The following is a 27,645-nucleotide window of genomic DNA, read 5'->3' on the forward strand; positions in this document are numbered from 1 at the left end:
GTCGTCCTCAAAAAGTCTGAGTATTAACTTGTTATACTGCAGGCCTCACAACTGATAGAAAAGTTTTACCGTAAATGTGGATGTTGCCCTAGAGGTATTAGGGTGTTGTAAAGAACCTTAACCTAGAGGCCACTTTTTGTGTGCCTTGAAGTATGGCTTTTAGAACAGAGTAGGCAGTAAAATAGGAGGCTATCAGGCAGCTAAGAGTGAATACTAAACCAATAAGAAATTTAGATTATATTTTAAAATTATTGTTAGTTTTTAACACAGTGGTCCACAGACTCTATTTGAGTCTTTATGTATCACCCAGAAAGAGTAATATGTTCAAAAAATAAGATAGAGTTTTTCATGTTGAGAGACTAGATGTGAAGAACTCTCATGTATTAGGCTGATCCAAGGGCAGTATGAGAAGGGGAGGGAGCAACTGGGTTGGGAAATTTCAGTGGAGAGGTGGGGTTTTTAATTAATTGTTCAGTGATGGGGGTGAACTCGGTATTAGTAACAGAAGAAATCTAGTAAACTGCCTGAAAACAAACAAACAAACAAACAAAAAAAGAAATACACTTAGAGTGCTGCAAACAGACTTATGTAGTAATTGGTGTGTCATAGCTACACGTAAGACACCATAGCTGACCTGTACTATGAAAAAAAAAGACATTAGTAAATGTAAAACAATCTGACATCTCAAAGGATAACAAATTAATCATTAATAACCAAGCAGGACCTTTCCACTTTTCTGAGGCTTGAAACACAAATGCACCATTGGTAAGAACATCTGCAGTTTGGGAAGATATCCAAATTTGAAATGTTAATAATTTTGCTGCCATAAAAAATATATATAATCCATCTTCAGCATCCCCACAATATATGAAGCAGTGAAAGACAGTTGCTTAAAGTATAAATCTTTAGGTCTTGGTAATGTTAAGTTTAGAATTATATACATCTGTTTATGTAACTTTACAAACTTTCTGATAAAGCTATGCTAAATGGATCACTGACTCTGTCCTGACCTGGTTATTGCTGCAGTCATTAGCTGGAGTGATTAGATGCAGACTGTGCTTAGATTGTGCCAGCCTTAAAATCCCCTCAGAAGTGCAAATCCAGGAATAACAGAGGCAAAAGAGAAAAGATCTTCTAGTTCACCTAGTCTTCACAGAGTGTCAAGTTCAGTAAATCCACAAGTGTGTGGAAACGTCAGACGAGATTTTCCTGTACCTTAGGGAAGGCTACGCATGGGCTCTGCTCAAAGAGCAGGCATCTGGGGAGGCCTTATGCTTGTCAGGAGTTGTTAGGAAGCTCTTCTACCTGATCTGCATAGACCTGGGGAGATGACTTTGGGGAAGGCAGGGTCTTGTCTCATGGGTGGTTTGCAATTACATTATCAAATATGCCAACACTGTGCAGAGTATGGAGTGTCTGCAGTTCATATGTACCTGACCTGAGTCTTGGATCTTTTTTGCTTTCAAGTGCCATTGAGAATTCTCTTCTTTCTTACATGGCAATAAAATTGTTTTGAAGTAATAAAAAACAAAAAACAAAACACCAAAACCAGCCTTGATACTGGTTTAGAAATTATATAAACCATCATCATATAGAGCTGGGAAATCAGTTCCTACCAAAAATCTGTGTATGGAAGTCAATGGCTACCATTTCAAATGAGGCCTCTGCCTTTGATTAAAACCATATTATTCTGTGTTAGTAGCTATTACTGAAGAAACAGGACATCTCCCTAAGTAATGACTAAAATTATCCATGTAATAGCTGACTAATAATGATGCAGAAAATAGCTTTTACAGACAATCAAATCTTTCCTGGGTTTGTAAAGCTTATTGTTATCCAATTATTAAGCTTTGCCTTTGATACTCTGTACAGTATTCAACTGTTCTAGCCAGGTGTGAAGGAAAGAAAATAAAAGGTAAGGAATGATGTTGACTTGAGCACAGTGATTTCAGGATTAGTGATTGGTCTCATATTGTATCAAATAAAGTTAGCAAAGGTAGTAGTATTCAGCTGGGAAGAGCCACTAGGACGATTTATTTTAAATGAAGTATTTATGAATGTTCAAAAAACCATGGTTATTAGTGGGGTTTCTCAATAAGGGACAGGTCCTTCCTTTTAAAGCAGAGCAGCGGGATTCCCATCTGCTGAACAAGAATCTTTTAAAACAGAATCTTTGGACAGCAGTGTAACTGGGGAGAGAATATATGTTAAAATGGGAAGAAAATACACCAGGAATACCTAGTAAAGAGAGGAAAGTAAATGATGATGAAGGGAAGAAAGAAGAAAGAAAGAATATTTCCTTGTAATCAACACAAAAATCTGTGTTTAGGGAAAGGAACTGGCCCGTGGCATGTTTTGAAGCTAAATCTGTAGTAAGGCGCTCATACCTATATTTGTGCAATCTGGCATATGGGAATGTATTGTTGAGCTAGATAAAAGTAGCCTGTTCTTCCTTAGAGAAAAATCACCTCTCCAGAAAGAGGGAATATAGCATCCTGATACAGGTTTAAAGTTGTTACTGCTGTTTTAAAGGACAGAGCAAAAAAATACATTTAAAATGCCCAGTGCAAATGCTCTGCCTAAAGAAAACAAGCAGCATAACAATCTTAACTTCTTACTTCTATAGGTATGGCCTAATCATGATCTTGTCAATAAGGAAGAGAATTTGGATGCTATAAATCATTATATTTTGTGTGAATCATTGAAAGGACAGCAATGACTATTGCATTATTTAGAACACAGTGACGAATTTACTGGAGGTGCAGCTGGCAGATTACCTCTCACTTTTCCTGAGGGAAGAAAAAAAATCTTTTTTACCTGAGCCTGTGTGAGCACAGGAACTGTTAAATCATTAAACCAGTACTTTAGGTATTACGGTTTTTGTTCTTTATTAAAAATACCTAAATAAAGATTAGATTTTCAAAGTTGCTTTGTACTTATTTGCCATTACAATACCTTAGATCAGATTTTCAGACCCCTTAGAGAGTAAGGTCTTTTGAAAGTGTTTTCATTTCATGGAAACAAAGGTATTTTACAAAGCTTTTCCTAACTGCTGCTGCTTTCTAAAACTCCTGACTATAATGGTTATGACTCCATCACAAAGTAATAATCTTTATTTCCTACTTTTATAATAAATCTGATTTTTACATGAACTTCTACATAGAAAAGAAAACTTGAACGCTGTAAATTATTTTATTTTCAGTCATTTATTATTATAATTATGTGCATAGTTAGTATCATTTCAGCTGCTACTATTACAATTATCTTTTAATTTTTCCTTTTTAAATTGTTCTTGTTTGTTTCTTGGTGGTACTCTTCTTTCACTCTCTTCACAACTTCTCCTAAAAAAATTAAAATTCAGGAGAAGCAAGCTGTGATAGAAGAGCCATAAAACCTAAAAATTCTGTATCTTCAGAACAGGAACATCAGGGCAAATTCTCTTCCTCCTTTTTACCACAGGATTTATTAGGCTGCCCCCAAAAAAGTGTTTGAGTAATCTATAGGTGGTGAAAGAACTTTTCTATGTCTGCTGAGTCATTTTGTGGTAGAATGGACAGTTGTCTGTGTGTGAGTTAGGCAACGTAGTGGCAGTCCTCTGGGAGACCAGCATATTTAGGGCATGCTCAGGGAACTTTTCATCTCATCTGTGTCAGATATCTACCTTAGAATTAGGCCAATCATTTGCTAGAAGTCTGTAAATCTCACTATAAAGAGATAAAACCACAGTAGAGTACTTACGTTTGGTTAGATGAATCCCACTTCAAATATATAGGCTGGTAAGTTCTGATTAAAGGTCTTGCTTTAGGCATAGCTTGTTGCCTATGGCAGTAGGCATAGGAAAGCAACAACATCACGGTTTTAAGTAAAATAGAAAGAGGTTTTCCTGATCTTACAGCTGCAGATGGAGCTTAGTCAACATGTCATTTCTTGAGAAGTTGCCTTCCACGAGCACCACCTTCCTTAAATAGCTCATATTATAGAGACCAAGCAAACATCCCTGTAATACATACACAGGGCTCTGCTGTCTTCCTGTGCAACCTCACACTTTGCTACCACCATAGACTTTGATATTGACAGGAATTAAACTATATGAAAGGTATTTGTCCCTATTTTGAGAATGACAAAATTCCATTTTGTTCACAATATGGAGAAATCTTCAGCTGTCTGTAAATGGGACTGACAGGAACAAAGCAAGCTCTTGCGATGCAAGAAAAATACAGTTTTTCTGTCAAGGAGGTTCTTGAGAGGTAAGAAGGGAAAGTGCTTAGTGAAAGATCTGACTACAAAGTGAGGGAGACTGATTTAGTGGAGAGAAGGAGAGGAGACAGTAGGCTTTCATCAGACTGTGCAAGACATCAGAGAACGCATAGGCAGGTGTGTAGTTTCTTTAATTCTCCCTCAGCTGCAGTCGTATATCCCCCTCACCTTTTTCCTCAAAATCTCTGTCCTTTGTCTTCCTTCTGGTCCACCCTCAATTCCATATTCACACAGGCCTTTTTGCACTCACCCTGAGAATGCATTGCATCTTCTTATTCCTCCCCAAAGTCCTTATTTATTCTCTTACACCTCTTGGCATGCTGAGGAAAGGGAAACAGAGGAGAAGAAGAGGAAAGTGGCTAGGGCTAATAGCCTGCTCCAAAGGGGTCAGGATGCAGTGGTCCAAGATCCAGGGATTTCTTCTCTTTCTGCTGTCTTTGGTTATATCTAGGGTGGTGTTGTAGAAAAGGTTCATTAACTCCAGCAGAGAGTTAGTTGTCCTTTACATCTCTCTGCAACCTCCCTCTGCCCAGCTCCACACTTCTCCATAGCACTAATGTTATTCGGGGCTAATCCTGTATCTCTGGGCGTAACAAGATCAGAAAGCATGCCTATGCGAAAAAAGTTACCATCCTAGGCAGCTGCTAATTCTGCTTATGTAATAAATCAGCTTTGAAAGTTATCAACATAATTTCATCAGTTTGCAAGCCCCAGGGCATTGCAGGAGGAAAGGAACAGCCTGCTCCTTACCACAGGAAGAAGGTGGAGACCAGACACAGGCAGGAATGATGTGCATCCTCTTGGAATTTTTTTCTGTTTTGATGAGCCTGTGTCATCCTCTGTCATGCTTTTGCATTCAAGAAAGTGCAAGGGAAGTACTTGACACCAGCATGAGTTGAAACTAAATGAAGAATAGCAAAAATACAAAAGAAAAACAATAGGAAACAATTTTATGAAGCAAAACTCTTCTTCCAGCAATTACTCCAAGTATAACATTATGTTTTACAATACAGATTAAAATTGTCCAATTTCCTTCAAAAGAATATTAAGAATTATACTTTCTTTTCACCTTTCAAGTTTTCAGAAGTGTACACTGATAATGAATTACAGCTAGATATATGTTACAGCATATTAGTTATTAACAGCAGCTCGAATCTTTCTGCTTTGCACAAAAAAATCATGCAAAGAACACTAGCAAAATTACTTTAATTTTAAGACGTATATCATATTTTAATTTAAACTACACAACACAGTAAGTTCTTTGACTTCTTAAATGGAGTACTGCAATTTATAATCATGCAAGGACAAATAGCTGGACCAAAAATTCCACTCAGTTTTAAAATTACTCTGAAGTCATGGCCAAAAATTATATATAATTACACATAACTACAAAAGGTTTTCTTCATCTACTGGGTGCCACATTATTTGCTGCTTCATTAGTAATAAAGCATGCTATTCCTTGAGAGATAGCGCAAACTATAATTATAAGTTATTTTGGAGCTTTCATTAGAATCTCCTGGTTTTATGTGCAGATGAATTTCAGAACAATCCTTCTTTGGAGGTAAAAATTTCCAAGTTTAGTCTCACCTGAATGTTTGGTTTTGTTTGCCTTTTGAGGTATGAAACTTCTGAGGCAAGTAAATCCAGGTGTTTTAGAGGGGAGAAAAAAATGTTACTCTTCAGCATCACTAAAAGCTTCTTTTTTCTTAATAATTAGGTAGCAGGGAAAAAGAAATATGCCCTTTTAGGCCCTGTGGTTTGGAATTGAGAGCTTATAGAAATCAGAATGTTATAAACTATTGAATTCTGTGTTGGTAAAGCTTGGATGCTCTGCAGCCCACCTAGGCAGCATCACCAGGCATGGGCCTCTGGCAAGTGAACCCATTCCTCTAGCCTGTTTTCCATTCACAACAGTGAATCTATCTACACTGACAGATTTACAATGGTCAGTGTCAAGAGGGCGGCCTCAGCTGCCAGACCAATGCTCCATTGTCCAGTGGTTGTGCCAGTGTTGTTTCTCAGGGCCAGCCCCTTGAGAGCAGACAGATGTGTCCTGCTGGCATAGGCTAGAGTCTGCTCTCCCTTGCTCCCTTCCTTGTTTCCTTCTTTCCTCCCTTTCTCTCTCTTTTTCCTTTCCTTCCTAGTGATATCATGTCCTCCTGAATTCTGCTTAACTTCTGCAAGGATACTATTCAAAAGGTTTGCGAGGCAAAAGGAGTAAAATCTAAGATTTTACAGTCAGAACAGGGCTGTACTGCCTGTTTGTAGCTTTCCCAGACAAAAAATACACTCAAAAGTGCACCCAGAAATATGTTTCAGTGGGAACCATGCGGTTCAACTTAGTTGAGTAATAGAAATGACAAGGCTTCGTGCCATTCATGGAGTCCCCACAAGCAATGCGAAGGGCAGCTTATTCTCATTTCTGCTTCTGTCTGTGGCACCAGGCATAAGGCACCGGTCCCCTGCTGTGAACCACTGTTGCCACCATTTCAAGCGCTGGCAGTCCCAGACACTGACAGAAGTCAGCACCCAAAAAGCATGATGACAGGTTTCAACAGATAACAGGTTTCCTCTGCACGTAGAGAGAAAAGAAAACAAGATTGGAGTTTATTTGTACAAAGCAGAGATCAGCTTTTACTCATCCCTAAGCGGCAGTGCAGGGCAAGATGGGGAACAGCCCTAAGATGCTGGTGAGTGAGTCCACAGTAAAAGAGACAGTCTTAGCAGCCCTAGGATAGCACAGTTATTCCAAAAGAACCTTATTAACTCCTTGTGCTGTTGTTCTCTTCTGATATCAAGCACAATCTCACAAAGATCTCTACCACAGACTGATCTGCCTTCACCCAGCTCAATTTCAAGATGCATCTTGGGCAAAAGCTATTTAGAAAGGACAGGCAATTAGATTGGCATTGTGACATAATTTGAACTGTTCTGGGGCAGGAGCTTGCCAGCACTTTCTCTGCTGCCTTGGCTGAGGTTAGGGAGGCCATGCTTGCCACTGGCTGCACACTGAGAAAGTATCTCTCCAATATTGCTATTCCAAGGCAGGGGTTATGTTAGCTATAGCACACATAGCCCCAGGCAGAGTCATCCTGTCATTTAAGAGCTTCCACTGCTGCAAATAACACTCCCACTTCTTTACAGGGTTATTTCAACTCTTAAATGGCTGTCTTTGGAAATATATGTGTCTTTTTAAAGCCAAAGCTGTTACAGGATGAACTAACAGCATGAAATGGTTCTCTGGGAAGATTCACAGCCTCATTTAGTCTCATTCCTTTTTAAAATTGCCATGTTGATGATTGGTCTGAAAAAGAAGACTTTCTTGTATCTTGTATAATACAAAATCTTTCTTGTATTCTTTCCAGAGCCAACAACAGAAAAGGTCTGCATCTGAGATACCTGGAAAAGTCTGATCCAAAGGCTGTGAGTCTAATACTTTGGGGAAAGCCAAACACAAGCCTAAGGAGCATTTGGATGCATTTTTTTGCATGCTGAGTTGCTTTGTATAGCATAGACCATACCTCTTTATCTACACAAACTGATTGAATTCCTGAAAGTGACTTCTGACATTGTCTATCTCTTGTGAAGCTTTTCCGTCACAGGAAAGTTGGGTTAGGCTTCATTCCCCTGTAACTTTCAGGATTATCATGGGGAGCTATTTATGGCATCTGTCTGACAACAGAACACTGAACTATAGGGATTCCTCTTACCTGAGGACTTGTCTGAAGACTGTAGGGCAGAGAACAGCAAAGTGTTCTGTCATAAGCTGTCACAAAGTCAAAAGTGAGGAATAAAGGGAGTAAAGTGTGTTGTGTCCTTTGACTCACTGACATGGGAAAAGGCCTTATGTCCCATTAACCCTGCCCTTGAACAGATCTGCTTTGAATCTCCCAACTTGCTTTGTGCTGTGCCATGCCTCTGTACCAGCACATGCCTGGATTCTCAAACACATCTGTGGTCTCCCTCCATAGGAAAATGTTTATGCTTTAATGCACACTAGGATAGATAACTGCAGGACGTCTAGGAACTCACCAAAGTACCCTAGCCCCAAAGATGTGTCTGTGTGGGGTGTGTGTGGGAAAGTAGTTTTTAGGTGGTCTAAATCCATTAGCACGATATTGTGCCCCATGCAGCCCCTAAACGCCATAGGAGCAGTTAAGGAAATCTAGCATCCAATATTTAACATTTGACTCATGACCCAGGGTGTCCTTAACTTGCCCCATAACTTATGGGGAAACAGTTTCATTCATTTATGAAGTGTATTTTAATACTGGCTGGTGGGATAGTGTCATGTGGTACATATGTATAGTTCAAGGGGAGTATTGGAAGGGTCCTGCCAGGGAGTTGTTACAACTGGTGAGTTTGGTAGTGTACTCAAACAGTTCCGATTGTGCACCACAGAGAAATCTCTGGGGTGTTCTGGAGTCTTATATGAGCTTGTACAGTGCATGTAAGTATGTTGTTCCAGCCTAGAGCATTTTCACTTAAATGGAAATTGGGTGAGATCTAGCATAGCAATGTAGCTTTGGCTCATTTGATCTGCTTTGTATTTCCATTATTGTTATAAAAATATTCACTTGTCATAAAATATTATAAGAAGATATAAAATGACTTTTCTTCTCCATGTAGCCTTGTCCTTCAGGTATACATATTATCAGCTCCTGTTTTTAAAGTCATATCATGTGCACAGGGGGCTCAAAAGGCTGTTAATAAGTCTTCCTGTATAATAGGTAAATATTTATAAATAAAACACATATTATTTACCTGATAAACTCCCTGTCAGAGATGTTCTGGTCTTTTGCACACTGTAAATATGTGTTCAGGTGGATCTCATTATTTTTAATTGTGTATTGTGAGTAGTTCTACTTTTAGAGATTGCTAAATTGATACCAGTTAAATACCTCCAAAGCTGTGACAGATGACGTTAAGAACACTGACCTCATCTTCTACCTGAAAGCAACAGTCTTTGAAGGTGTTGAGAACTGGTTCATTATTCGTTTCTTCATAGGCTTATGTCTTGTTTCAATTTAAGTTGTCATGTTGGTTCTTCATGGTGATATATTCCTTTTCATGGCAGATGAAGAGGCTGAGTTATATCCATTTTATGAAGGTGATCCACAGCTTTGAACCTTGATCTCAGTAGTGAGATGCAAGTATTTTATTCACTGTGTCAGGTTGTCCTTCTCACATACAGTGGTAGGACATATTTTTTTAACTAAAGTCAAGCACTCTCATGTCTGATGGCCCATATTAGCCTGTCATTGGTGTATGTATGACAACTTTATTGAACAAGAAGCCAGAGCTGCTCCTAAAGCTTTATTGCAGGAAGCGTATTCAGGGAATACCATCAAAACCTGTTAAATATACATAGTGAAAAAATCTAGAAACTACTGGTCATAAAAAATATTTCCAAAATAAATGCTCCTATGTTTAAATTCCTGCTGTTTTCTTTTTTTCTCTCTTATAATTAACAAGTATGATAGCTCATTTTAGAGGTGGCCATATTCATCATGGAGAGGATGTCACTTGGTAGATGCAGCTCTTTCCCTTTCATGTTGGTTGTTCTGAATATGGTCACTGTTGTAATTTTCCATTTAGGCCATGCATTCTGCTCCGTGTGGGAGGTCTGTTGCACCATTTCTCAGTTTGTTTCATTGTACTTTGAGTTGTTACCAGATTCCTTTCTTAAAAAAAAAAGGAACGATATTCTTGGCTGAAAGCAATGGCTTTCTGGAATCCTGCTGCCTCCCATTGCTTTCAGAAGGTTTCCTAGTTTTTCATCTACTCAGTTGGTCTTGTTATTTTTGTTGATTTTGGTGCCAAAGAGGAATGGGAGGCGTATTAGTATTGTCTCCCAATTTTTGGCAATTACTGTTGACAAGCTGCTATAAAAGTCTGATATTTATCAAAAATAGCACATACATTTCAAAGCAACAAGAAGTTAATTTACATATAGAATGCACTAAAGAACACAGGAAAATTTTGCGAGTAGAGAAATGCACTGGATTTAGGATGTATGGGTTTAATTTCCCAGTATTATTCTAGATTCCATAGTTTTGAAAGATGTTGAAGGAAATAAACCAGTAATGACATTGCACTGTAACTTAAATCAACCCACTATTCTAACACAAGGGTCCTTTAAAGAAAAGGCACCCTTTCAAAAATAAATGAGTTTTGCCCTGTGTCACAGTTTAACCTTGGCCAGTGACTAAGACCCACTCATCCACTCGCTCACTCCCCCCACAGTGGGATGGGGGAGAGAATCAGAAAAGTAAAAGTGAGAAAAACCGTTGGCTGAGATAAAGACAGTTTAATAGGTAAAGCAAAAGCTGTGCACCCAAGAAAAGCAAAACAAGGAATTCATTCACTACTTCCTATGGGCAGGCAGGTGTTCAGCCATCACCAGGAAAGCAGGGCTCCCTCATGCATAATGGTTGCTTGGGAAGACAAACAACATCACTGTGAACATCCTTCCGCAGCCTTTTTTCTTCTTCCCTCAGCTTATATACTCAGCATGATGTCATATGGTATGGAATAACCCTTTGGCTAGCTCAGGTCAGCTGTCCTGGCTGCATCCCCTCCCAGGTTCCCATGCCCCTCCAGCCCTCTCGCTGGCAGGGCCCAAGAAACTGAAAAGTCCTTGACTTAGTGTAAACATTACCCAGCAGCTACCAAACCCATCAGTGTGCTATCAACACTGTTCTCACACCAAATCCAAAACACAGCACTGCACCAGCTACTAAGAGGAAAATTAACTCTGTCCTGGCTGAAACCAGGACAGCCTGGTAATAAAGTAACATGATTTGCTGATTACAATTTTACTGACATATGAAAAACAGTGAGAAAAATAGTCTTCCATGTGACTATACTTCTTTAAAGGGAATTAGAAAAACAAACTTGTGTTTCTAAATCTTACCCAAACCCAAGATTTTTTACAGTTGCTGTCTCTTCTGTTTTTTCTTTGGTGTATGCCAGCTCTGAGAATTTTAAAAATACTGCTGTGACCAGAAAATGACAGTTCCAGCCAAGCAAGGAATGATATGCTCCATTCTGGCTGAAGAAGCTCACTCCTTGCTTCAGAAAATCTCTTTCTTTTGTTTAGGGAGAGTTATGATTAATTTGGGTAGTTTCCAGTATTTGATTGTTATATTGAAGCATGCCATCATGATCTCAAATTCTCTTTGTAAAGAAAGGGAGCAGAGTAAGAAACCTACAGTGGCTGTGCCCTGTTCTAAGGCTTCATAGCTTGAATTCGCAATTAATATAACACCAATATAAGTGTACTGGAAGCTGAAGTTGACTGCATTCAGGTAATTCAATTATCTGTCTGTTGGATGATCAAGTTAATAATAAACATGTAGGCAAATACGTTAAAAAAAAACAACCACCAAACAAACAAAAAAACCCAACAAAAAACAGGAACCTACAAATCCACACAGTAAAAATAGCTAGCTCTTAAAAGTGATATCATTTCCAACTCAGCTATCATCTATCAGTGGTGCTGCAGAAAGGGAGAGTAGAGAAAAACCTTTGTTTACCAAACAAACAAAAAAATATTTTTCCCAAGGAACTTGTCCTCCCTCTGTCTTGTGTCACCATAATGTCTTGTATCACATGGAGAATATCTTGATATAAAATGCATTGGTAAGTGTTTCTGTGTGGTAGAGAGGAATAGTTTACATTTGAAAAAAATCCAGACCAAGTATGAAAAAATGAATGTAGAGATCATTATAGCTATTTACTGGGTAGTTAAACTAGTTACCTAGAGAAATGAAATCATGTTTCATCTAGAAAGCTGGAGATGTTTGTCCAGGAAGTGTTTTATTTATTTTTCTAAAAGGATTCAATACAATCTCTTGTCTAAGGGAAGCTGAAAAAAATCTTTGATTTGCCTGCTGCATAACTCCTTTATTTGAAAATGCTGTTGGAGTAGACATGAAGCTCTGTGGGCAAGGCTGGATTTCTTTAATCAAAGCAGAAGAAAGCACAGCCTGATACTGTACCTCTCTTAGAACTAAGGGCTCCTACTTCCCAAACTACCATAGTTGCTTCTTACTTTTTTTTTTTCTTTTTCTTTCATTTACTCACCACTATTTGAGAGTTGATGTGGAAATTCATTAAAACTTCTTTTGAGATAAATGATAATATTGTATCCACCATGCATTCTTTCCTAAATAAAGAGTCAAATACCTTAAAAGTCTGGGCATGCTAAGAAATATTTTCTATATTGCCATCTTCCCGGCAAAGATGGCTAATATCCAGAAGAAACTGTTTTGGGATACTTAGTTGTCTGTTCTGGGTCAGACTTTTGCACTAGAAGATGCAGTTTGTGAGATCTGGACCTGCAGGAATGGCTCATGCAAATGTGCTTCCTTACATTTACATTGTGTTTGACATTTTGGAGGCTGGTTTCTTCTGTGAACTCAGCATATGGCTGGGGCTGGAATGAGATTAAACTCATTCCCAACATAACAGACATGAACAAGGGAAAAATGCAAGCCTGTATTTCTGAGTAGCTGAAATATGGCTTTTGGCTTGATTGCATAGTCTTTATTCATATTAATAAAAACTTATCGAGGAAAGCAGGCTTACTAGTTTCAATTGGAAAAAATTCCAATCACAACCATAAAACAACCTAACAAAAAACTCAGTGACTGCTACGAAGAAGTATTCATCCACAGAAGCAAGATTTGCACAGTCTAGTCCAGTTAATAGTAAACTATTATAGATATTTCCTTGACTATCTTGTATGATTCTTGGCCAGAAAGCCTTGAGGATAGAGTACTCTGCTTTTCTTACTGGGAGAAAGAGGAAAAACCAGTTCTGATCAGCCTTATTAGCATGTGATTTACCCATAGTTCCACCTGCTAGCTTTTGATTTTTTGATTTATTTGTGCCAGTGGGTGGTTTGGCACCTTACCGCTCGTAGGAACAAGGGATGTATAAAGTTGGTTTGGAAGCCAGCTTTTCCTCTCAGCTGTGAACAAGTGTAAACCCAGCATAGCTGAATGCTCTGAGTTGTCCCCACAAAAATACTTTGGCACTTAAAATAACATCAAAGTCCAAAGTTCCAAAAGATCCGTTTTAGTTTTAGAACCTTTCAGTTCCCTCCATTTTTTAGGAATAAAAGCTTCTTGATCCACATCTAGATACTTAAATATCTCCAAGTTGATACTCTAAGAATTGCCCACACCCAAGCTGTACTGCTCATTAGGTTCTTTGTTTGTACTTGACACCTATATAATTACAAATCCGACTTCTTTTTTGAGTCTTTCATTGTGGGATCTGCTTAGGAAAACGTGCTGTGAGCACACTGATTTGTTCATTGAAACATGGCACGAGTGAATAGTGAGTGCCTTAGCTCCTGGACACTCCTTCTCCATCCTCCTTAGCATGCTGAGTCTTCAACTATGTGTGCAAAGTGGAATGACTGAACAGAAAGGACAAAAGTAACAGAGTTATACCAATACATACTCTACAGTCAGCCACTACAGTACTTATCAAAGGGCTGCGAGGTACAGGCTAAATTCTCAGAAAACAGAAGAAAGATTTCATCCCATATGCCAGCTAAATGGTGCTGAATAAAAAAAAAAACACCATCAAGAGCTACTGGCATGTTTTACAGGGCACATGTATTTGGCTTAGTGAGGTGTTTCGTAACTGTGAATTGAAATTGGAAGGAGTTGCCTTCTTTAAACTAGAGGTCACTGCCTAATTCACTTTTAATCGTGGTTCTTAAAGCTTTGCTTGCAGTTTGGCTCCTATGAAATTGTTTGGGAAGCTAATTCTGCCTCTGGGGGCAGGTTAGGGGCCTAACTCAGGACTTTGAGCCAGTCATCTTTGTACAACAGTACATTTAGTTACATTGTTTATCTCAAGAAAGAGTCATTTTTGACCCCCCATGATGGGCTGGGGACCCCATTGGCATCTGGGGACCTCATCAATGGGCTGGGGACCTAAAAATGGTTGAATATGGTTTCATGCTATACACATCAGGAACAGATGCAACAGTTACACACTGATCAAATGTAAAGGGTTATCCTAGAGAATCAGACTCTTCTAGTCCTTAAGATATCCAATTGCAAATTTCAATTCTCATAAAAATACAGTTTCATAAACTTTCTACCTTCAACAGAATGTACTGCATATACAGAAGTATTTGCTTTCATTGACATCAGTATATTTTCTCCAGTAAATTGATCGTCAACAAGTTATTTTCAGGATGTCACAGACTTTTGGTTCATGGTTGCCATGGCAAGTAAGTTAATATATATGATCATTCAGGTAACTACTACTACAGGTGAAAGAATGATCAAGAAATATTAAAAAAGCTAATGTGCTGCTTACCCAGGTAACAACCTTAAATATCCATATACAGTATATAAAAAACAACATATGGACCAATTTTTCTATGATCACATCTTGTTCTGCTCAACCATTCTCCTGTTCCTACTTCTTTCTGAGGTTTTTCAACTGTGTTTAGGTTTTGCATCACTTTGTTTGATCCTAAGTAAATGGCACTAAATCCATTTGCTTAGTTTTAGAAATAATCCTCCCTGACAGATTCTGTCTGCTAAAGACTGGGCACTAATTGTGGGTTTGAAGTGGAATGGAAAATATACTTTCATTGAGGAGAAAATTACCCACACCACACACAGAAGGAGGTTATTTCTTTGGGGGGGGGGGGGGGGGGTGGGGAAGGTTCCTGCTATGTACATCATGGGAAAACTTGCAAATGGTCATTAGTATGACACTGCCTGTTTAGCTCACTTTACACCACCTGCCCAATGTGAGGTTCCACCTCTCTGGTATTCCTCTCTGCCTCATCTGTTGGAGGCACAGGAAGGAGAATATGAGTCTACCTAATTTTGTGCATGAAGCTAAGGTGTTTATGTTAGGAGGTTCATATTCTTAGACTTCCTTATCCTCAAACAATTAAAAAAGGATTATTAGTTACATGATCTATAGTGGAAACGTAAGGCTCTCAGATTTGTCTGCTGGAAGAGTCTTTTCATCACATTCTCCATCTGCTGTTCACAAAGCTAGAAGTGCTGGGCCTCTTGAGTGAGATGCCCTAACACAGGCTGAGAATACCTTCAGTGTCTTTGCTGCTTTTAATTTGGAAGGCAGTTTGTATGCTTTATGGGTTATTGATGTTTTTGATGGTTTTTCTACTTCCCACCCCTCACCCCCCACCCCAAATCAGGACTACTCATATTTTGCATTAATTTTTTATTTAGGAATAATTTAGTATAAATTATTCTTTCTTCTCTGCATATCCTACAGACTTACAATATAGACAATTATTCCCAATGTTTGCAATTGCTTTATCAAAACAAAGAAGTGGTATGGTCAGAAGGGAAAAAGAAAAGGAAGCAACATGCAGTAGCAGAAAAAAGAGATTTAAGTGACACAAAAGGTATTGAGCAAGTTATTAACTCCAGTTCACTGTTAGTGCAACTTTTTTTACATAAAATAAGAACAGAATCAAACCTTCACAATTTTTAATTACAATTTCTTTCCTTCTCTGCTTCTTTTGCTTGAGAGCTATATGTATTTAGTGGTTTGCTAGAGGTTCTTAGAAGTAATTGGGAACCTCGTTTTCAAGTTCTGCCACCAGTCAATTGTCTCTTTTTCTCTTGCATATGATCTTTCTCAGTAACAATGATTTTTTTAAAGGAAGATCTATCTTAGATTACTATGTCCATATCAGTTTGGGACTCTAGAAGAAGCTTTGAGCAATTTGATGGCAAAGGTATGTGCTTTGATGTGAGCCCAAAAAAACCTGAGCGGTAGCTAAGCAGTGATTTGTGCTGGTCACTTTCAAATGGTAGGTGTGAGCGCACCTTAATCTTTTTGTGAATCTAGCTCTTCACAGTTATTTCAACTTGAAACACTCGGGTTATTATTTGCTGAATATTACTGAATATTCAAGGCTGTAGCTAAGGTTAATAAAGAATCCATTAAAAAAAAAAAAAGGTTAAATAGAATTTGAATGACTTTGAAAAAAACAAAGTACTTACCTTGACAGTACCTTGGCAATAAGAGTTACCACTTTTATTTAATCTCAGTTTGCCTTCATATATTGAGTGGGAAGTAAATAAAAAATAATGCCTGGAGTTACACATAGGCTGAAGAAGATAAAAGGAAATGTTCAGCTGTTCCTGTGGTGGGGTAAAGGGCCAACGAGAAAAAAAACCCAAAACACCCAAACACCAACACACAGTTATGTAGTTAACTATTTTATTATACGCAAATATACTAGGAGGAGAACTGACGTTGTCTAGGCAACATTAATTTTGGCATTTAAAAAGACTATTAAATGGCAGATTTCCAATCTGAAGCACAGTTAAACAGAACTAAACATACTAGTTATCAGGAATCTGCTCATCTGTGTATATACAAGCATCATTTTGAAGTTTATGTCAGTAATTTGTTTTCTTAACTGTTTAAGATCGAACATTGAGATTTTAAAAGATACCTTTGTTATAACTGTATTTGTGTATTTTACAGGATGGATTTCAGGCTGAATGGAGAATTTAAAATTACTTTTACATACAGATGAGGTGTGAAGCAACAGTATTTCTCCCCTGAAAAGGTGTAGCTGGTGAAGGGATGCGTAAGCATATTTCAGTTGTATCCATTCCAGGGAAGAAGGAATGACCGTGAGAAAGGTGTACAGATGGTCAAGGCATTTCAGCTCAGGTAAGACTGTCATTTATATCAAACCGTGATCTGAGAGACCTGCATCAGTAGTGACATCGCATATGAATGCTGAAAAGTCTGAGCAGCTCATTAGGGAAGAGTGACAAATAACCTTTGGTGACCTTGTTGCTACTTGGACTGCAGTTCTGCTTCAGGAGGCCAAGTTACTAAAAAAATGTGTTTCTCTAAGCCATATGCATCCCTGGCCTCAGGAAAACTCACTGAGGGCTACCTGGCTGACAAATTGATTTATTCCCCAAATTAATTTCCAGGTTGTTAGTGATTATGATGATTTTTATATAACATCAGAAGACTTGGCTTTCTATTTTAATTTTTTTTCTAAAAGATTATTTGGATAGAAGGAGAAATGTTTGGCTTGATTTTTAATATAGAGCTTTGTGTTCCACTTCGGTGTATTTTTATTGATTCTGTTCTTAATTGTACTTCCATGTCCAAGAACACAGAAATAATTTTCTCAGCACCAGCCTGATCTCATATTGGATGTTACGGTTTATGAAAAAGGAATTCTATGCCACTGTATAAAGTATGTCACTGTATAAAGCTTCATTTCAGGTACTTGCCTGTGTCATGGATTTCAAACTCTAATTCATTTGCATTACGTACCTATACAGTAAGCACATATTATTTTCAATTGATAGTCGTGGAAACTGAGGCACAGAAGTATTTTGCCAACATTTTCTAGAAAGCTGGGGGTTAAAACTAGGTGTCCTGAATTCGTCTATGAGTCACTATTCAGTCTGTCTAAATAGATGGCTGTACCCTGCATCAGCTGAAGCCCCCAGCTGTTTTGATGTGCCTGATCTCTGTAGGTTTTGAAGAACAGCTTTTCAGAGATAAAAAAAGGTGACTAGGGTTTGAAGGCCAAGGAAGGGAACAAAGCAAAATAAAGCTTTTCTTCCAGTTAACCCCAGCCCCGGAAGGAAAACAGAATATTGAACTGTTATTCCCTGAAAAACTGAATATTGAACCCATATTCTCTTGGGACCCAGATGTGTTTGGCTATAAGGCCCTTCTAACTACTAGAAGAGGAGGGGTAGTGTCAGGAGGCTGCACAACCTTTGTTTGTCCCTACTTTGGTTACTTATGAGCCTCGTACACAGTCCATGTAGGGACTATCACAAGCTGTTCTTAAAAAAAAAAAACCAAACAAAAATTCCTGGCATCCTTCACAGATTGTTTCCATTCCCCAACTAAAGGAGCCTTAGAGAAGGGAAGAATTACAAGCCATTTTTTCCAAACAAAGAACAACTCAATTTACCTTTTGTTACGAACACTTTCTCTTATAACCTTGTTTTCCACAAAAGTTACTCATTTGAGTATTTGACAAAATATATCTCTGCATTGCATTCTTACTGTGCAAGACCACAATCTGAGAACTGTGACAGCAAAAAGGATATCAGCAGAGTTTAATAGATTCCAGTGGGTTATGGATGAGGACCAGAGAGAACTGGTATTTTTAATGCAGTTACCTTGAGCTAGACATTCTCTCTTCTGTGTCTATCCTTTACGTTATGCTGTGATTGGGTTCTGGATAAAGATATGTGTGTAACTTGCTGAAATTCATTTTTTACTTCCTAAGTTACTACTTTGGCTTATCAGGTAGAAGTCTGTGCTCTTGAGGCTGGAGGTCATCAATTCTATTTAAATGCTGAATGCGTAAGGTTGCCTGACAATCTTGCTGTTCAGAGGTGGACACAGATCATTATAATGGTAAGGGTAGTACAGTCTTGTTTCAGAATTTTTTACCTCAGGGTAACACATCATATCTATATGGAAAGGAAAATTAACACACAGACTGCAGCTCGAATTTTTCAGACAGAAGGCAAGGTGCAGTCTGACACATGAATTCCATACATTTTCAAAAAGTTATAAAAATCCTCTTCACCTTTTACTGATTCTGCTGCTCAGCATTTCTATCACATAAAGCTTACTGTATAATTTCACTGATCTGACACGTTTTCCTTTGGGATTGGGCATAATGCTTTTTTTAGCTTTTAAAGATTTTTTTTACTACTTTTTTTTAGAATGATGGAAAGAGGAGCAGATTTTAAAAACTACTGCTGTTTTAATGGAAAAAATCACACACCAGCTGGTCCAAACTGTATGCAAAACATGTAATGTGTGAATGTGCCATTTTACAATGTGCTTATGTGATTTCCTCCAACAATTAATCAATGTTAATTAAACAGGTTGGGAAATAAGCTGTGCATTTTTGAACTTGAAGTTTAGATAGTATTCTCTTAAAAACCCCAAAGCTTCAGAGTTTGAACGTTGCTGTCAGAGGCTGACACAAGTATTCCCTGGGATGACACCCAATTAGTGGCAGCACAGATACAGGGAAACGTTTTCCTATTGGTCCTTCTATCTGCTGTATTTGTTTAGTAACTTCATCTGCCTGGCCTCTAACAGTACAGTATCTGAAGGCCTTCATTTTAATGTCACGATCTAAATAGATTAAAGAAATTTGTTTATTGTCCTGTCTAGGGAGAGAGTCCCCAAAAAGCCCTTAAATGATGCCATGATATGGATGAAAAAAGTTATTTACGAAGTCTGAAATACAGAGATAAATTTTGCAATTCCTTCTGAAGTGTTTATTCTTGTATGAGTGAGTCTCATTATCTAGGCCCCATCTTCTCTAAATGTTTGTCTCGTGCATCAGTCATCCCTTCACTTTTCAACAGGAAAATAGCTGTCATGAAGCAGATATTTGAAAAGAGATGTTAGCATCAATGAGTGCTGCAGCTTTGATCATTAAACTGGTCTTGGTCAAATTATTGTTTGCCTCAGGAAAGGTGGTAAACTTCTGAATGTAAGAAGCAAAAAGAAGTGTCTTAAGTCTTTTAGTATGAGTCCCAGATGTTCTACATTGACATTTATTATCCAGAAAAAGTAGAAGTCAGCAGAAACACAGGTGGTCTTTTTCGCTGTCACAATTTCATGACTGCATAAGTACATGAAACTCTATGAAACCTTGTATTTCTTGCCCTGGTCTCATGGCCAGCTAAGGTGAAGGAAGAAATGTAATTTTGCCATAACAGATTCTCAGTACTGTGTTTGTCTCTGGAATTATTTTCATATTTTCTGTTCTTTATATTATATATATATAAAAAATATCACCTCATGCCCTAGAATATGGACATGTAGGTGCACATATTTTTTTTGATTTTGGGAGCAGTGGCTGAGATGTAGGTTACCTTATGGTATATATTGCTCGATAGATAATCTTAACAGACTTACTGTATCTATTGTCAAAATTACTTAGCCAAAGGTCTCCAAGAAATTATAACAGGGAGAAAGTGAATATTTATTATCCTGGAAGTGTGGTTTATTAGCCCGTAATCTAACGTCTGTTATTTCACACATAGGAGATGATGATTTTTTATGGCAAGGAAATAGCTAACCGAATCATCTGCTATGCGGTAGGTTGAAATCTGTCATCTTCTCCTAAAAATAGTGGAAGTGTTTTGACTGAGACCAACTGGTATGAAAGGCCACCATGGGAAGGTCTTTCATCAACAGTTTTGAAAACAGAAAATGTTGTCATGAGGTTATGTAAGGAAATGGAAGTATTGATCCTGGTGACTGGCAAAAAAGATGTAATGCAGCATCTACTTGCAATGAACCAAATAAGACTGGAACCCAAAAATCTGGTGTATCATGTATCAAGCATGCATACAGGAAGTGCTAGTTCTTTAAAAAAAAAACAAGAAACTTTAAATAGGCTAAAAATAAGCATAAGTTGTGCATAAGAATAACTAGTTGTCTGCAACCCTGGAAGGACAAATGGGGTAAAAACCTCCACAATATACAAAAGTGAAGCATTTTGAAGGAATGTTAAGAAAGCACCAAGATATCCAGTACATGCAGAGTACAACACATGGTAGCCATGTTACTAAGAATTTACAGTTTTGTATGACTTTATCCAAGCATGTCAAGCAGTACTTTGGTGTCACAAAATCAGTTTGTCTGTAGCACATAGAATATAAAAAAATCAGCTTCAGCTATGCTACTGATGGCCTATTAAGTATGCTACTAAAAAGGAAAATAGTTTGAATTCTACACTTAGCAGTGTGTTACTAAGCTTACAAATGGGAGAATTAGAAATGGAGTGATGTTTTCAAATACCTCTTAAAGTCAATACAAATGTATTGGTTTGGGAAACATTTGAGAAGGTAATCAAGGAGCACAAATTTGTAGCAAGTTCAAGGATAAACACAAAGAAAAATGATCATTTTTTGTTGTAATTTATAATAAGCATCATCCTTTTAGATTGCCTCTTGATCCATTTTTTTATAATTAAAAGAAAAAATGCATCATCATGAAAAATCAGCATCCTGCTTACCAATATTTATTGTACTAAACAACTTGAGATATGCTCTTTAAATGCTTAAACAAAATGAGTTTGAATTTGTACACAATTGCAGACTGAAATGTCAAGAAAGATCCATTCATTGTCACGAACATCCTCTTTAGCAACAATGTCAGCAGATTTAATATTCTTTTGTCTTCATTAACTTTAACTCCTTTCTTTCTTTCTTTTTTTTTTTTTTTTTTTTTTTTTGGCAAAGCATCAATCTGTAACCCAATTAAATACTAGCAAATGGCACACTGGAACGTCTTGGCTTGACTACCTCTAGGAACATCCATGGTACTTTCTGTATCAGGCATCAGGCTACGTTTCCCCCTGGTAATGAGAATACCTTTGAACACATTCAGTCATCCCTCATTTCCTTATAGGATTAGTAGATGCTTTGTTCAGTCATTTATGTAAGATCTAGTAAATTTATATCATATTAATAGAAATAAATCTAACAGTACGTTATTTTTCAATGACATCTAAATAACAATCCTTACTGATATTAAAGTTGCTGCTAAGATGATTTTCTAGCACATTGACCAACACTGTCTCATTACTGAATGTGTCCATCTATTATATCTTTGTTTGAAATAACGATGTTTTAAAGTCATAACATTTTAATGGTAGAATAATCTTTTGCATGTGTGTGTGCATGTGCGTATTGCCCAGCGCATTCAAATCCTTCTCCACCATTATAAGTGCATTCCTTCATTTCACTGTAATAACATTGTCTGGGATTTCACCCACTTGGAAATTATATATTCAAAGTAATGAGGGATTGCATTATTATTTCCTCTGGTAGTTGAGCTAAAACAACAGTGAATTGTGTTTTCTTGAATTGCTTAATCTTAAATACAATTTCTAGTCTTCTGAAAAAAAAAAAAAAAAGATAATTGAAGATAAAATATCAAAGGAATCTGAAACTGTACCTCTCATCATCCCAAAATCTGATTTCCTTTTATCATTAATTGCTGATAACTGTTTCTTTAGTATTAACCCATAGTGTTCCATCTAATAACTGCAAATGCAACAAATACAAAGGTAGACTTAATTCTTGAAAGCATATTTTTTTTCATACTTCTCCATGGTCACAGTAACCAAACTGATTTTACTGTACCATGTATACTAGCTCTTTTCCCAATAGTCCACGGCCCTTGTACACACACTCTGCAATGAAGTGAAGAAATACGACATTTGAAGTAAAAGGAAAATCTCTGTTAGTATCAGAGGTACAAGGAAGTAGAACTGGGGAGGACAGCATTTACAGGAGTGCTGGTATTGCAAAATGGAACATACTCCATCAAGTAATGTGAAAAAGTGTCACTAGGCAGCTGTATTGAGAAAAAGTAGCCTGAGCTGCAAACGGTGGGATCAGTTCTATACTTAGAAATTCATGCCAACTCATGCTTTTGCACCCAGCACTGAAATGGCACTAGTTAAGAACAACCTCATGCAAATCATGCCCTTTGCCACCCTCTTCAGACTCACGGTTCTAGGCACTGGTGCTTAACTTAAGCTGCATGAGTCACTCAAAACAGAAAGAAATTTATGTTAGATATACTTTTTACTTAGTGATTGCCTAAGCTGGGAGTGGACCTCTGTGTATGTGCGTGTACAAAGAATCAGCGTCTTAAAGGTTTGATCTGTTTGGGCTTTTTAAACAAATAAAGTGTGATGGTATGATGGATGGTATTACAACATTGTTCAGTTTGCTGCATGTTACGTCCTGTTAGAAAGATGTTTGTGGGCAGCAGAGATAAAATGCTGGTGGAGTAAAACCCTGAACTGGGAGGCAACTCCCCTGGTAGGAAAGGGAGGTTGCTGCAAGCCTAGCTACTGGTCAAGGAAAGCTGGAGTAAGGCAGTGTTTGGACTTGGGATGGGGCAGGCAGGGCGTGAGGAAGATGGCACGCTGGCAGCACGAGCGCAAATGGGAGCCTCCTAACAAGAATACATAGCCAGACTTCTGAGAGGACAGAAAAAAAGAAGTCTTTTTCTAAAGGCCCAGGGGAAGCTGAGTATGCTTTCCTTGAACTTTGGAAAATACAGAAAGGTTCTAGACTGTGAGAGGAAATTACTGGCTTTGCAAGGAGCTGGGAGAAATACTTGTTGACAAAACCTTTTATATTAATCCATCCACTGAGCAAGTTTGAGTCTTCGCTATTTTAAAACTTAAATAGTTTATAGTCTAATAATAGCATTAGATATTCAAAGGTCTGCTATTACTGTGGCACAAAACTGTGGCCAATTTAAGGTCCCATAACGGACAGAAAAATTTCTCTTTCTTTAGCTTATGTTGAGAAAGAAAGATTATTCTGGTGGTTTCTAACACCTAAATTACAAGGGAGGGCAAAGAGGAAAATTGTAAGTGAAGTTAACTGTTATCCCTTCATATTCCGTGTTTCTTTAGATTGTTACTTCACAGTCCTCTGACTGTGCAACAGCTACAAAAATTTTTTCATGTTTTTGTTCTTTTGACAGATACATAAAATCCTGTGGTGCATGTCTAGTGCCTCTGTCATCAATGGCAGCAGCTGGTGGTCAATATGGGGTTTAAAAGTCAACAGCTGTACTCCGAAGATTTCTGCCTATAATGGTGACATGGTGTTAACTAATTATCATGAAATACCCACAGTGCCTCCAAGAACTTGTTTTTTTGGATCCTACAGGGACAAGGACTACTTCCTAAAAGCCTGGAAAAAAAGAACTCAAATATTAAAAAAACTGGAGGTGCTTAAAAATAGGCTATTTACATGAAAAATGTCTTCTTTTTTGTAAATAAATGGGGTTTTTTTTCAGTTCATCACAGCTAAAAAAAAAAAAAAGAAATAAAAAACTTTCAAGAAACACTTTATCCAAATACTACAAATTAATAAGCACCCCTGCTCTCCAGAATTTTCTCTCAAGTTGTTTGGAAGAAATTTTTCCAGTATATTTAAGAAGAACTGTTTTGGATAGTGGGGTGGGTTGACCTATGGCTGGCTGTGAGACCGCTGCCCAGTTGGTCTCTCACTTGGTCTCTTCAACAGGTCAGGAGGAGAAAAGATGAAAAAGGTTTTGGATCAAGATAAAGAGAAGGAGATCACTTACCAATTACTGTCATTGGCAAAGCAGACTTAACTTGAGGAAAATTAATTTATTGCCAATTAAAATGGAGTAAGAAACAAAGGCAAATTAAACTAGCACCTTTTCCCCCTCCCCCCCTCCCCCCCCCCCCTTTTTTTTTTTCCTGGGTTCATCTTGACTTCTTCATTCCCAGCTCATCTATCTTCGCCTGACCCTGAGAGGCACAAGGAGGAGGAATGAGGAATGGGTGTTATGCTTGTAACCGTTCCTCTCCCTTACTCACATTTTCCCCCTGCTCCAGCATGGGTCCTCCATGGGCCATACTTCCTGCTCAGAGCCTGCTCCTGCATGGGCTTTCCGTGGGCTGCAGTTCCTTCAGGGCATAATCACCTGCTCCAGCACTGGGTCCTCCACAGGCTGCAGGGGAATCTCCCTCTCTGAGATTGGTGTTTGCAGAGCTGTTTCTTACAGTTTTTTCCCCATCTCTCCTCACTGCCTGGCAGTGTTCGGCCCTTTCTTAAATGTTTGCACAGAGGCAACATGAACTTGGCTCAAGGGTTCAGCTGTGTCCTGCCATGGGTCTGTTTGACCCAGCTGGAACCAGCTGTGTCCAGCATGGGACAGCCCCTGGTCTCCTCACAGATGCCACCCCTGTAGCACCCCATTACCAAAATTTTAATTTTGCAAGAGGAAGACCACAAAAAGTTTAAGCCTTCTGTTAAGGCTGCCTGTTTCCTAGCTAAGGTGGACAGTATACATCTAGTTCTGATTTACACTTAAGCAACATCTAATCCCTGTGAGTGTTTAAGATGAAATATTGTATTCATATTGGAGAAAGAAGTGTCTTTGGAGGCAGCTTCAGATGATGAGAACATAATGGCCTGATGATAAAGAAATTAAGGACACAAGTTCCAACACACTGTGGAGTTGCATACAGATAACTTTACTACAGGTCTCTTGGTCTTTCCTCTACTTCTTTCTTGGAGTACAGAATAACTTGCATGTAGTTTGATCCTGAACTCCACTAAGATTAGCTTAAAATTAGAGGTGTGACTTTTATAGAAAGTCTTAAGTGCAAACTTCTCTTAGAAACCAATATATCTATGTTGTAAATCATCTTCAGGCCATGAAAGGAAAGTAGAAACTCGGCAAACATATATGATGTTTCCCCAGTGTGCTTTCTCTTCCTCAGCTTCATGGTTTTTATTTGTTTAGAAATCTTCTGTGGATTTCTGTTCCAAGTATTTTACTAGTCTTCTCTTGAAATAATTTATGGGTTTGTTCTTTTGCATCCTTTAGAGAAGAGCTCCAACTATTTTCTCTTGGTTGCCCAAAGAACAACCTCCTTTGGTTTGTTTTTAAATTAATGCATAAAATTATCAAATTATCTTATAAAAATATAAAAATATCTCTTTATTAGAAGGCTGTGCCAGGACTTCTCTTTAAAGGTGATGAAGAAGTCTTCCAAATCCCATTCTAAGTGTATTTACCACCAGTTCATTGCCATTTGTTTTGTAACAATTATGTGATAGTTCATACATTGATTCTTTCAGGAAGACTTGCTATGTCCCTTCTCAGATATAATTTTGCTAGACCAAAAAGCCAAACTTTCTAGCACCTGCTCACAAACCTTTTTAAAAATTTCTTTAACTATCTACTCTGCACATTTTCTAGTCTTAATTTTTTTTTTATTAAAACAGAGATGGAGAAGACTTTTGCCTCCTACTTCTAGACATTCTTTTATAGATGTTATTATTTTATTTTTAACTGTTACATGCTAGCATGCTCTGTTAGCTGGTGATGGTACCTCTTGTCAGAAGATTTTCCATTAAAGATGTAGAAGAAATTAACCAAGAGGTCATTTACCCAGAGATCTGTAAACAGCTCTGGTCTTACAAAAAATGAAAGCAAGACTATATATACAATATGCAAGACAGAACCCTCAAAAAAAAAAATAGTTGTAGTTAGGGAAAGACCTCAGCCATACCCACTGTATCTTGGTAATCTGGAGAAGCTCCAAGTCCAATGCCAGCCCTGAATTTTGTGACTTGATCCTTGCCAAGATGCAGGGAGAAGAATGTCGCACAGGGCTCAGAGATTTACCTGGCAACTGATGTCTGCCAGAGTTTCCCAGAAGTCTGGGTCTATCAGCATTACTGGCACCCACAGGTGTCTATATGAATGTGTCTGTCTGTGTCTCTGTTTCTATTTTAAACTGCTGTTTTCCCCCCTGGGGCAATCACCACATTGACGTCAGAACATTGCCCAGCACCTCATTTATGTCTGAGAAGAGAGGGAAACAGTGTTGAGAAGAGAGCTCAATGGAAAAAATAATATTCAGTGTGTGTTAAAAGCATTGAGGGAGGAGGAATAAGTGGAATAGAAGGGAAATTTTAAGTCAGTGTATTTATGTTATCCTAAATACCAAAAAGCTTGGTTATTTTGGATATAAATACTGCAACAGTATCTGAGAATATAGTTAGGCAATTTTTTGGAATATCTGAATACCTGATTATACATGAAATAGCTTGAAGATGTTTCTCATTATTTTTTTTTTCTGCATTTGAGAGTTTTCTTGTTGCCATTAACTACAATTCATGATAAACCTATGATGTCTTTTTCTTTCATTCCATGTGCTTTTCTTAGTGTAATCACACATCTTTGCAGCAGATATTAGATATTTATAGAAGTCTATCTTGTTAGTCATAACATCATGTACTTATCTGAAACTGTAGTGAGCTCCAGATGGAGCTAGACAGTATCTTCTCCAATAAACTCTTGTGTAAAGTCACAAATTAGGCAATCTATGCTCATGTGTCTCCTTGAGTTGGGTAATGGCAGTATGGAGTTGTACTATATGTTTATATTTGAATTCAACACTCAATGTCCAACACTGGTTTTTGTAGGGTTTTTGTTTGTTTTGTAAATAATGATTTGCCTATTACAGTGGATGACAATGACTTTCAAGAGTTTGTATCATCTCTGTGGCCTAAAGCAACAGAGGCAAAACACCATGTTATGCAGCATTCGAAGCTCAGTCTCTTTTACATCTCACCTTTCCCTTCGGTCTCTTACTGGAATTTGTTATCCATTTGCATCCCCATTTCCTTTCTTTTATTTCATTCATTCTCATTTAGTTCTTCTTCCTTCCCAGTCCTGCGGTTCAGTGGGTATGTGAGAATCATGGCTTTCATTTTATAACACAGAACCTCTTGTTCTTAAAATGGTGGAACAGGGCCA

Source organism: Falco rusticolus, chromosome 3 (assembly GCF_015220075.1).
Source record: "Falco rusticolus isolate bFalRus1 chromosome 3, bFalRus1.pri, whole genome shotgun sequence".
Classification (NCBI taxonomy): Eukaryota; Metazoa; Chordata; class Aves; order Falconiformes; family Falconidae; genus Falco; species Falco rusticolus.